The sequence below is a fragment of the Rana temporaria genome, chromosome 5 (assembly GCF_905171775.1).
Source record: "Rana temporaria chromosome 5, aRanTem1.1, whole genome shotgun sequence".
In the NCBI taxonomy this organism is placed as follows: Eukaryota; Metazoa; Chordata; class Amphibia; order Anura; family Ranidae; genus Rana; species Rana temporaria.
The window spans coordinates 271197309-271209823 of record NC_053493.1 but is presented as its reverse complement, the minus strand read 5'-3'; positions in this window follow the sequence as shown (position 1 = coordinate 271209823).

The window sequence follows — 12515 nt, the reverse complement described above, 5'->3', positions numbered from 1 at the left end:
TTCTGTCTGGAATTACGTACCAAAAGCGGTACAATTATTTTGCAAGGAAATTTGGCATTTTATACTGTAGGCCTGCAATTCTTAGGAATAACTCATTTAAATCTGACCAAACAAGAGTTTAGTAGGCATCCCGGGTATGAATTTGTTTTAAAAACAAAATTATAAATTATAATATAATAAATAATTATAAATAATTATAACAAATAATAATAGAATTATAATAAAAATTATTCAATAATGTAATCAACTCAAAATCACTGAAATTTGCTCAGTTGCAGAATTGTCGCTGTCATTACTTTTATTTTTTTATAACGAATTTCCCCACAAATCGCTATCGCACAATTCTGCAAGTGATTATAATTTATTATCGCTGTTTTCTAGCTGCTCTAAAACCATTTTTGACATAAAGGGACACTTTTGGTTGCTATGGACAATTTCCAGTTTCCAGGCAGAAAGAACAGTTTTTATTATATAAAAGAACATGTAGGGTACTGGGCAGACCACTAGGGACAAGGGGTCTGTGTATTTTTTACATACAGTACTGCAATCTATAAGATTATAGTATACTGTATGTAATGTGTTTGTTTACTTTTTTGAATTTGGCGCCGTTCTCCGCCCCCGTGCGTCGTAACGTCGCAGGGAACGGAGATCGGCGGCACACAGGGACACTGTGAATCGAGCAAGGACCCGCTCGCTCACACAGCGGTGATGCATCGCAGGATCCAGGGACAAGGTAAGTAACTTTGTCTGTGGATACTGCGAGGTAAACCGCTCCGCTGCACGCTCTGCACATCTACCCCGAGCGTGACTCGGGGATACCGATCCTAGCATGGAAAAACCACCCAGAGTCACGCTCGGGGATACCGCTAAGGAGGTTAAAGTGAAATATTCCTTCAAATTTCGTACCTGGGGGTGTCTATAGTATGCCTGTAAAGTAGCGCATGTTTCCCATGCTTAGAAAAGTCCCTGCACAAAATGACATTTCTGAAGGAAAAAAGTCATTTAAAACTACTCGCGGCTATAATGAATTGTCGGGTCCTGGCAATACAGATAAAAGCCATTGAAAAAAAAGCATGGGTTCCCCCCTTAATCCATTACCAGGCCCTTTGGATCTGGTATGAATATTAAGAGGAAGCCCAAACCAAAATAAAAAAAAATGCATGGGGGTCCCCCCAAATTCCATATCAGACCCTTCAGGTCTGGCATGGATATTAACTGCTTGCCGACCAGCCGCCACAGTTATACGGTGGCAGGTCGGCTCTGCTGGGCGAGATCACGTAGATCTACATCATCTGGCCATTCAGCCCCCTGCTCGCCCCTGATGCCAACCCGCGTGCCCGGGGGACGCGATCACCGCCGGGCAACTGCGATCGCTCATTACAGAGCGAGAAACGGGAGCTGTGTGTGCAAACACACAGCTCCCGGTCCTGTCAGGGGGAGAAATGAAGGATCGTATGTTCATACAATGTATGAACAGTGATCAGTCATTTCCCCTAGTCAGTCCCACCCCCCCTTCAGTTATAACACACCCAGGGAACATAATTAACTCCTTCCTCGCCCCCTAGTGTTAACCCCTTCCCTGCCAGTGGCATTTTTATAGTAATCAATGCATTTTTATAGCACTGATCGCTATAAAGATGCCAATGGTCCCAAAAATGTGTCAAAAGTGTCCGAAGTGTCCGCTATAATGTCGCAGTATCGATAAAAATCGCTGCCATTACTAGTAAAAAAAAAATATTAATAAAAATGCCATAAAACTATCCCCTATTTTGTAAACACTATAACTTTTACGCAAACCAATCAATAAATGCTTATTGCGATTTAAAAAAAAAAATTTTTACGAAAAATATGTAGAAGAATACGTATCGGCCTAAACTGAGGAATTTTTTTTTTATATATTTTTGGGGGATATTTATTATATCAAAAAGTAAAAAATATTATATTTTTTTCAAAATTGTCGCTCTATTTTTGTTTATAGCGCAAAAAATAAAAACTGCAGAGGTGATCAAATACCGCCAAAAGAAAGCTCTATTTGTGGGAAAAAAGGACGCCAATTTTGTTTGGGAGCCACGTTGCACGACCGCGCAATTGTCAGTTAAAGCGAAGCAGTGCCGAATCGCAAAAAGTGGCCCGGTCATTGACCAGCAATATGGTCCGGGGCTTAAGTGGTTAAGGGGAACCCTGCAGAATTTTTTTACTGCCGCAGGGTTCCCTCTCTGATGCAAGGAGAAAGCCCGGAGTTACCCTTTGATGTGTACGGGTGACCCCGCTCCCTCTGACGCGTCACAGGAAACCAGCATTGCGCAAGAGGGGGCTGGGATCACCCAAACACGACATTGGGTAACCCTGGGCTTTCTCCTTGCGTCAGAGAGGGAACCCTGCGCCATTAAAAAAAATGCCACACGGTTCCTCTTAATATCCATACCAGACCTGAAGGGCCTGATATGGAATTTGGGGGGCCCCCATGCATTTTTTTTGGTTTGGGGTTCCTCTTAATATTCATACCAGACCCAAAGGGCCTGGTAATGGACTAAGGGGGAACCCATGCTGGTTTTTTTTCAATGGCTTTTACGTGACGTGTGGCCCCGCCCTCAGCTGTAAAAGGGCGGTCAAACCGGCAGAGCGTCATTTGGACGGGCGGTATAGTTCTTAGCGGCATTTATTTTCCGTATCGCTCAAGAGTGGATTACAGAGTTGGAACCTTTTTTTTTTCTTTTTAACCACTTGACAACTGGGCACTTAAACCCACTTAATAACCAGACCAATTTTCAGCTTTCGGTGCTCTCACATTTTGAATGACAATAACTCAGTCATACAACACTGTAACCAAATAAAATTTTTGTCCTTTTTTTCCCACAAATAGAGCTTTCTTTTGGTGGTATTTGATCACCTCTGCGGTTTTTATTTTTTTCGCTATAAATGAAAAAAGAACGAAAATTTTGTAAAAAAATGAATTTTTCTTCATTTCTATTATAAATTTTTGCAAAAAATTAATTTTTCTTCATAAATTTGACCTAAAATGTATACTGCTACATATCTTTGGTTAAAAAAAAAAAATTGGATATTATTTAGTCTGGGTGAAAGTTATAAGGTCTACAAGCTATAGTACCAATTACTGAAAATTGATCAATTTGATCACATCTGATGTACTGACAGCCTCTCTCATTTCTTGAGACCCTAACATGCCAGAAAAGTACAAATACCCCCTAAATGACCCCTTTTTGGAAAGAAGACATTCCAAGGTATTTAGAAAGAGGCATGGTGAGTTTTTTGAAGTTGTCATTTTTTCCCACAATTCTTTGCAAAATCTTTTTTTTTTTTTTTTTCCACAAAAGTTTCATATTAGCAGGTTATTTCTCACACACAGCATATGCATACCACAAATTACACCCCAAAACACATTCTGCTATTCCTCCCGAGTATGGCGATACCACATGTGTGAGACTTTTACACAGCGTGGCCACATACAGAGGCCCGACATGCAGGGAGCACCATCAGGCGTTCTGGAGCACCCAGACCAGTTCTGACATTTCTCTCCTACATGTAAAAATCATCATTTATTTGCTAGAAAATTACATAGAACCCCAAAACATTATATATGCTTTTTTAGCAAAGACCCTAGAGAATACAATGGCGGTCGTTGCAACTTTTTATCGCACATGGTATTTGCACAGCAATTTTTCGAACGCATTTTTTTGGGAAATAAAACAGTTTTGTGCTTTTTAAAAAAAAAAACATTAAAGTTAGCCCAATGTTTTTGCATAATATGAAAGACGAAGTTACGCCGAGTAAATAGATACCCAACATGTCACCCTTCAATATTGCACACGCTTGTGGAATGGCGCCAAACTTCGCTACTTAAAAATCCCCATAGGTGACTTTTTAAATGTTTTTACTGGTTACATGTTTTTAGTTACAGAGGAGGTCTGGGGCCAAAATGATTGCTCTCGCTCTAACGTTCGCAGCGATACCCCACATGTGTGGTTTGAACACCGTTTTCATATGTGGGCGGGACTTACATACACATTCGCTTCTGTATATGAGCACGCGGGAACAGGGGCGCTTTAAATATTTATTTTTTATTTTTATTGTTCATTTTACTTTATTTATTTTAGTTTGACACGTTTTTCCCCAAAAATAAATGTTTTGATCACTTTTATTCCAATTACAAGGAATGAAAACATCCCTTGTAATAGGAATATAGCATGACAGGTCCTCTTTACAGTGAGATATGGGGTCAATAAGACCCCACATCTCACCTCTAGGCTGGGAAGCCTGAAAAAAAACAAGAAAAAAAACGATCCTGGCTTCGATCGCAGCGGTGAGTCAGAAGAAGCACCGGAGGGCGAAGGGAGTGGGGACGTCCCTTTTTGCCTCCCGTAAGAACGATCAAGAGGCGGAACAGCCGCCATGATCATTCTTATGGTGTAGAGAATCGCCGGCTGAAAAAAATGATATCTGAATGATGTCTGTAGCTGCAGGCATCATTTAGATATCCCTGCACAAAGTCAAGGACCTCATATGATGTGGGCGGGAAGTGGTTAAAACACATTTTTTTCCCCAGAGTATTTTCTGGGTATTGCAGAGTATTGGCCGGGGTATTGCAAAGTATTGGTGCGGGGGTATTGCAGAGTATTGGTGCGGGGGTATTGCAGAGTATTGGTGCGGGGGTATTGCAGAGTATTGGTGCGGGGTATTGCAGAGTATTGTGTGGGGGGTATTGCAGAGTATTGGTGCGGGGGTATTGCAGAGTATTGTGTGGGGGGTATTGCAGAGTATTGTGTGGGGGGTATTGCAGAGTATTGTGCAGGGGGTATTGCAGAGTATTGTGCGGGGGGTATTGCAGAGTATTGTGCGGGGGGTACTGCAGAGTATTGCGCGGGGGGTATTGCAGAGTATTGTGCGGGGGTACTGCAGAGTATTGCGCAATGGGTACTGCAGAGTACTGGCAGGGGGTACTGCAGAGTATTGCGCGGGGGTATTGCAGAGTATTGCGCGGGGGTATTGCAGAGTATCGCGCAAGGGGTACTGCAGAGTATTGCGCGGGGGTATTGCAGAGTATTGGTGCGGGGGTATTGCAGTGTATTGTGTGGGGGGTATTGCAGTGTATTGTGTGGGGGGTATTGCAGAGTATTGTGCGGGGGTATTGCAGAGTATTGAGCGGGGGTATTGCAGAGTATTGCGCAGGGGTATTGCAGAGTATTGAGCGGGGGTATTGCAGAGTATTGCGCGGGGGTATTGCAGAGTATTGCGCGGGGGTATTGCAGAGTATTGCGCGGGGGTTTTGCAGAGTATTGCGCGGGGGTTTTGCAGAGTATTGCGCGGGGGTTTTGCAGAGTATTGCGCGGGGGTATTGCAGAGTATTGCGCGGGGGTTTTGCAGAGTATTGCGCGGGGGTTTTGCAGAGTATTGCGCGGGGGTTTTGCAGAGTATTGCGCGGGGGTTTTGCAGAGTATTGCGCGGGGGTTTTGCAGAGTATTGCGCGGGGGTTTTGCAGAGTATTGCGCAGGGGTTTTGCAGAGTATTGTGCGGGGGTATTGCAGAGTATTGCGCAGGGGGTATTGCAGAGTAATTGCGCAGGGAAGGCAGAGCATTGCAGAGTATTGCGCAGGGAAGGCAGAGTATTGCAGGGGTTAATGCAGGGATGGCTGAGCAGGGATGGATGGATCTGTGACTGCAATAGTCACAGATCCATCCCACACTGCTGCTGCCATCCGCGCTCTCCTCTCACACTGTACCGATCGGTACAGCGAGAGGAGGGAGGAACCGGCGTCATCAAATGACGCCGGTTTGTTTACCTGTGATCGCGCCGTCATTGGACGGCGCGATCACATGGTAAAAGACCGCTGTTGTCGGTCAGTTACCGTGATCTGTGTAGCGCCGGGTCTCATAGACCCGGCGCGCACAGAATTTTCTGTGTGCGCGCCCGAGGCGGCGCGCATTACTGCTTCTGCTGGGCGCCGTTTCAGAACGGCGACCCCCAGTTAAGCAACCACCTTGCCGCCGTTTTTGGATGGCGGCTGGTGGTTAAGTGGTTAATAAAGGACTTGTCCCAAACTGTCTCCTGTGGTTTTCAAAAATGTTCACACTTTTTTTATGAAATGGTAGGGGTACCGTTACCAATTCACATAGGGGGGCCGGGATCTGGGGGTCCCCTTTGTTAAAGGGGGCTTCCAGATTCTGATAAGCCCCCCGCCTGCAGACCCCCACAACCACTGGGCAAGGGTTGTGGGGAAGAGACCCTTGTCCCCATCAATATGGGGACATCCTCCCCATGTTGAGGGCATGTGGCCTGGTACGATTCAGACCTGAATGGCCTGATATGGAATTTTTTTTATTTTAGATTGGGGTTTCCCTTAATATTCATACCAGACCCAAAGAGCCTGGTAATGGACTAAGAGGGGAACCCATGCTGTTTTTTTTTCAATGACTTTTATCTGTATTGCCAGAACCCGACAATTCATTATCGCCACGAGTAGTTTTTAATTACTTTTTTACCTTTTAGAGATGTAATTTTGTGCAGGGACTTTTCTAAGCTCGGGAAACATGCGCTACTTTACAGGCATACTATAGACACCCCCAGGTACGAAATTTAAAGGAATATTTCACTTTTATTGTTTCACTTTAAGCATTATTAAAATCAGTGTTCCCGAAAAAACTGCAGTTTTTAAAACTTTTTTTTTGCAATGATACATGTCCCCTGGGGCAGGACCCGGGTCCCCAAACACTTTTTATGATAGCAACTTGCATATTAGCCTTTAAAATTAGCACTTTTGATTTTTCATGTTCGTGTCCCATAGACTTTAACGGTATTCACGTGTTAGAACAAATTTTTTGCCTGTTCTGCTGCAAACCGAACCGGGGGTGTTCGGCTCATCCCTATTTCTAATACAGTGCAGGTGGTGTACACAGTATCTAAGACAGTGTGTACAGTTTCTACTACACTTCTGTTGGTGTACACAGTATACAATACAGTGCAGCCATTGTACACTTTCTAATACAGTGCAGGTGGATTTCACAGTATCTAATACAGTGTGTACCGTTTCTTCTACAGTTCTGGTGGTGTACACAGTCTACAATACAGTGCAACTATTGTACAGTTTCTAATATAGTGCAGGCAGTTTACACAGTATGTAATACAGTGTGTATAGTTTCTACTGTACTTCTGGTGGTGTATACAATACAGTGCAGCCATTGTACACTTTCTAATACACTTCAGGTGGTGTACACAGTATCTAATACAGTGTAGTGTGGTGTTGCAAAACAAAAAATACATCATGTCCAGAAGACCACCAAGGAGAGGCAGATGCCACTAAAAGTGTCTACAGTCAACAGTGGTGGTCATGGACATCCTCTGCAGGTGGTCGTGGGGCACGCTTGTCATTTTTGTTGCTGCTGCTGGCTGTGTTATTGAGCCACAACATGCAGAAGAGTTGGTGGAGTGGATAATGAAGCCATTCTCACCCTCCTCATCCTCTGTCACCCAGGCTCAGAGTAGTTTGCCTTCCAATGCAGCTGCCAAAGTGGCCTATTCCACTGGCTCCTTGTCCACAGTCACTCCTTCTGTAGCCCCACAAACATGCATGGAGTAGTCCCAGAATTATTTGACCACATTGTCGGTTATATGCTGCTTCAGGTTGAACAGTGATTTGAAGGCTTCGATGTTGGTTCACAGGTTGAGGAAGTGAGTTACATGAGCCTAGAGAGAGGGGGTGCCACAGAAGGACAAACAACTGGCAGTCATGTTCCCCCAGCTGCAGCATACTGCCAAGTTTGCTCCAGTGATGGGGAGGGAGGGGATGATGAGGTCACTGACTGTACCTGGGTGTCTGAGAAAAGAGAGGAGGAAAGTGAGGAGGAGAAGGCACAACTTTACCGAGGCAGGATTTCCTCTAGGTGGCAGCTTAAGGGCAGCCACCCTATTGTATCACACCGCATGGCTCCACAGGTGCAGGGGACTGCTGACTTTTAAAAGTTCCTTGGTGTGGGCCTTTTTTGACAAATGTGCAGCAGATTGCAGCGTCGCTGTTTGCAACCTATGTCTAAAGCAGATCAAGTGTGGCCAGAACAGAAGCCGCTTGGGCACCACATGCTTGACCAGACATATGACGACCTGCCATGCAGTCTGTTGGCAACAGCACTTGAAATACCCACATCAAGGAAAAAGGTGGACTTCTACTTGCTCCTCATCTGGGATCTCTAACCATACGAATACCTCCAGTTCTCTCAAAAACCTTCACTGAGAGGAATGAAGATATAGCAATAGGTGTCCCAAGTACTTGCAGCCAATCTGCCAGTAATGCACCACCAAATGATTTTAGCAGGCAAATTTCCCTAAGCCAGTTGCTGAACCGTAAAAAGAAATTCAGTCCCAGCCATCCACATGCTCAGCGTCTAAATGCTAGCTTGGCCAAATTGCTCGCACTCCAACTGCTGCCTTTTCAGCTGGTAGACTCTGCCCCTTTTCGTGAATTTGTAGAATGTGCTTTACCTCAGTGGCAGGTTCCAAAATGCCCTTTCTTTTCATGGAAGGCCATTTTGGCGCTCTACCGGCATGTGTAAGGCAATGTTTTGGCCTCGTTTTGGCCTCGTTGGACAGCGCAGTGAGCAGTAAGGTTCATATTACAACTGACTCATGTTCCAGCAGGCATGGGCAGGAATGTTATGTTTCCTTCAAGGCGCACTGGATAACTCTGCTGGCAGTTGGGAAGGATGCAGGACAAGGTTCAACGTTGATGGAGCTTGTTCCGGCACCATGCCTCCCAAATGCTTGTGGTGATTCTGCTACAGCACTCTCCTCCACCCCCTCCTCTTCTTCCTCTATGGCTTCTTCTGCAGATTTGTCCTCTGAACCAGCAGTGCTCCGTAAGCGTTCAAGGGGCTATGCAAGCAGTCAGGCTAAAAGATGCCATGCAGTGCTTGAGTTGGTCTGCCTAGGGGAGTCACACTGGGGCAGAGATTCTGTCAGCTCTGGGCAGGCTCAGAGGTGGTTGGCACCACGCCAGCTTCAGCCAGGAATGGTTGTATGCAACAATTGCAGCGACCTTCCCTCCGCCCTCCAACAGGGACACTTGACCCATGTTCCATGTTTGGCACATGTCCTGAATTTGGTGGTGCAGAGGTTCTTGAGCAGATACCCAGGCTTACAAGATCTCCTAAGGCAGGCCAGAAAAGTCTGTGGTCATTTATGCCGGTCATACAGTGCCAGTGCTTGGCTGGCTAACATTCAAAGGGAATAAAATCTGTCCACCAACTGCCTCACTTGTGACATGCCCACTGGCTGGAAATTAACATTGGCGATGCTGCAGCAGCTGCACACAGCAGAGGGCCATCAATGAGTATCTGTGCAAGTATGTGTAACATCTTTGATGCTACTTCTCTCATACAGACCCAGTTCTGTCCTGTTCAGACAGCTGCGCTTGGTTTTGCAGGTTACCCGCGTCACTTCCGGTGCGCAGAGATGTGCGTTCCACGCTGGAACGCGGAAGTGCGACCAGCGTCTCTTCCAATTTTCCCCGCGAATTCGCGGCTATTTAAACCCCCAGAGATGACGGCAGGGTGTTCCGTTATTTTGTCGGATACCTGCCGTCACCTTGGAACACCCTGCCTACACGCTCCACCTCAGTCGCCTCCAGAGACCAGTCCTCATCTACAGTCAGCAACGCTTGGACAGCACAGACCTCAGAGGACTTCTACCTGACATCCACTGATCCTTCTAATACATCTTCACTGCTGACAATCTCTATACAAACAGGATCTTAATCCCCATGGACTACTGCTCTCAGCAGAACCGCAAGTATCTTTGATAATCAATCTGTTTACCTGTCAGTATTGTCACTAGTTGCTTATCCCCATGGACTACTGCTCTCAGCAGAACCTCAAGTATCTTGATATTTAATCTGATTATCTACCAACATCGATACTAGTTACATTGGTGATTTCTGTGGTCTCACATTACATATGTCTCATGATATAAATGGACTATACCTATATCTATGATCCACTCTAATGTGAAGTAACAATATAGTTTCTATCTATTGTGGATGTCTATGCACTAATATCAATATCTCAATATCCGCTTAATAGTCCACATAAAAGAGTATGCTCATTATTCTTTCCTTTTCAGCTTATGAGGTAATAAGCTAGTTTAAGTTGGTATCGGTTAGAGGATATGATGATTTAACCCCAAACTTTCTAAACTGAATTGAGAGTGACCTGGTGGTTAGACCTGACAAGCCTCTGCAGCTGCGATCCATACACAATAAATAACATTCCACGGCAGTAAATAAAAACAATCCTTACAGTATGGCACCAGGACGTGGCCAAAGGAGCTTGGCTTCTTTTTGCCACACCAGTGGCTACTGATCAAGGATGCATGCACTGTCCGGTCACCATTTAAGAAGGCCACAGGGATGGTGAGCAGCAACAATGTATGCATCAGTGACACTGTCCCTCTAGTTTTCCTGCTGGAGCACACGCTTTGTGGAATCATAGACAGGGTACTTGAGGCAGAATAGTGGGAGGAAGAGGAGGACTTCCTTTCCTCTCAAGGCCCCCTTTATCCAGGTAGCATTCATGGGGCCCGTCAAGCACACAGGAGGAAGAGGATTGTGTCAGCGTGGATGTAGAGGATAACACAGCAGCAGGCTTCAAGGGATGGTTTTCAGTCCCCAGAAAGCCAAGGATTTGTATGTGGCTGGGAGGAGGTAGTTACGGATCATGTGATCCCTAGTGGCCCAGAGGACTCTAAATGTAATGCCTATGCAAGCTTACACTGCATGGTCTCCCTGATTCTGCAAACCTGCGAAAGGACATTAGGAATTATGGTATCAAGGAGTGGGATCATTACTGGCTGGCAACCCTTCTTGATCCACATTACAACGGTAAAGTTGCAGAACTCATCCTGCCTTCACAGAGGGAGCAGAGGATGAAACATCTTCAGGAGGCCTTGAAGAAAGATTTGGGTAACACATTTCCCGACCCTGGGAGGTTATCATTTCCTGGTGCTGGACAATGTGTTGCTGAAGCTTCATTCAGTCAGAGGAAGAGGGATGGAGAAGGTGGCCAGCTGACCAATACCTTTAAACAGTTTTTCAGTCCTCAGCGCCAAGGTCTGATCGGTTCAAGCAACCATCGCCAGCATTTGCATTATATGGTGCAGGAATATCTAGGGGCAAGAGTAGACTTGAAGACATTTACAACAGAGCATCCACTGGGCTACTGGGTCTTGAGAATGGACCACTGGCCAGAACTTGCTCAATATTCAATTGAGCTACTGGCCTGTCCTGCATCCAGCGTGCTTTCTAAACGCACATTCAGTGCTGGTGGAGGGTTTGTAATGGATCAAAGAGTGTGCCTGTCCACAGACCCTGTTGATAGACTCACATTCATAAAAACAAACCAGTCTTGGATCAGCAGCTATCAAGCACCTGATGCTGATGTAACTGATTGAATTTGCTATGGATCTGGGATCACTTGAAAACTTCCTGTGCTGACTATCCTATTCTTCCTCAATCTTGATGATGCTAGCTTCCAACAATATTTTTGGTTTAGGGCACCACCACCCAAGGCCCAATTTTTCTGGGCCTGTTTAACAGGGGCATGTAATTACAATTTTTGATATAATATGTCACAGCAGGGCCTGTTCCTGCAGACAAAAAGAGTAACTGTGTGGGCTTACAGTGTTCTGGTGCCACCAAAACCAAAGGCTCATTTTTTTTCTGCTCACGTTTAACAGGGGCATGTCATTACAATTTTTGATCTAATATTTCACAGTAGGGCCTGTTCCTGCCCCCAACAAGAGTAATTGTGAGGGTTTACAGTGTTCTGATACCACCAACACCTAAGGCCCAGTTTTCTGCAGCGTATATAGGGGAGGTCGTATGGTGTATATATACTGCTGTTGAGAGTATATAGTGCCTTGGGGATCCCCATGCCATTTTTTTTTTATTTGGGTGCAGGGTTTTCCTTAATATCTATACTAGACCTGAAGGGCCTGATATAATTTTTTAGGGGACATCCACACCATTTTTTTTCTTTTTTGGTCATTTTACCTATATTCCTGGAAGCCAAAAATACATTACAGCTGCAAGCAGTTTTAAATTAATTTTTTTTCTTTAAAAATGTAATTTTGCTGTGGTACTGTTATAAATGTAGGACTACCCCCGAAGGAGCTGCTGGTTTGTTTTGGGTGGCATGTTACCTCTGTATCTCCGCCGTCTAGTGTACTTGATGAGAGTTGCAGTAAAGGGAATGTCCACACAACAGGTGTCTTTTCTGTGATTTTATTACCTAGCCGGGTAAAAACGATTAAACAGTAGAATGGTGAAGGGATAGCAAATAGGAGACAGCAGATTCAGGTGTAACTGCATACGGGGAAACAGTCCTGCTTCCAACAACACTTTGCTTCGCCACTCCAGCCGGAGTGGGTGTAGCGCACCTGGACAGGCCTCTCTCACCAGCCTGGCAGTCAGAGTGTCACTCAAACTTAAGATCAAGTCTCTGCCACAGACCCT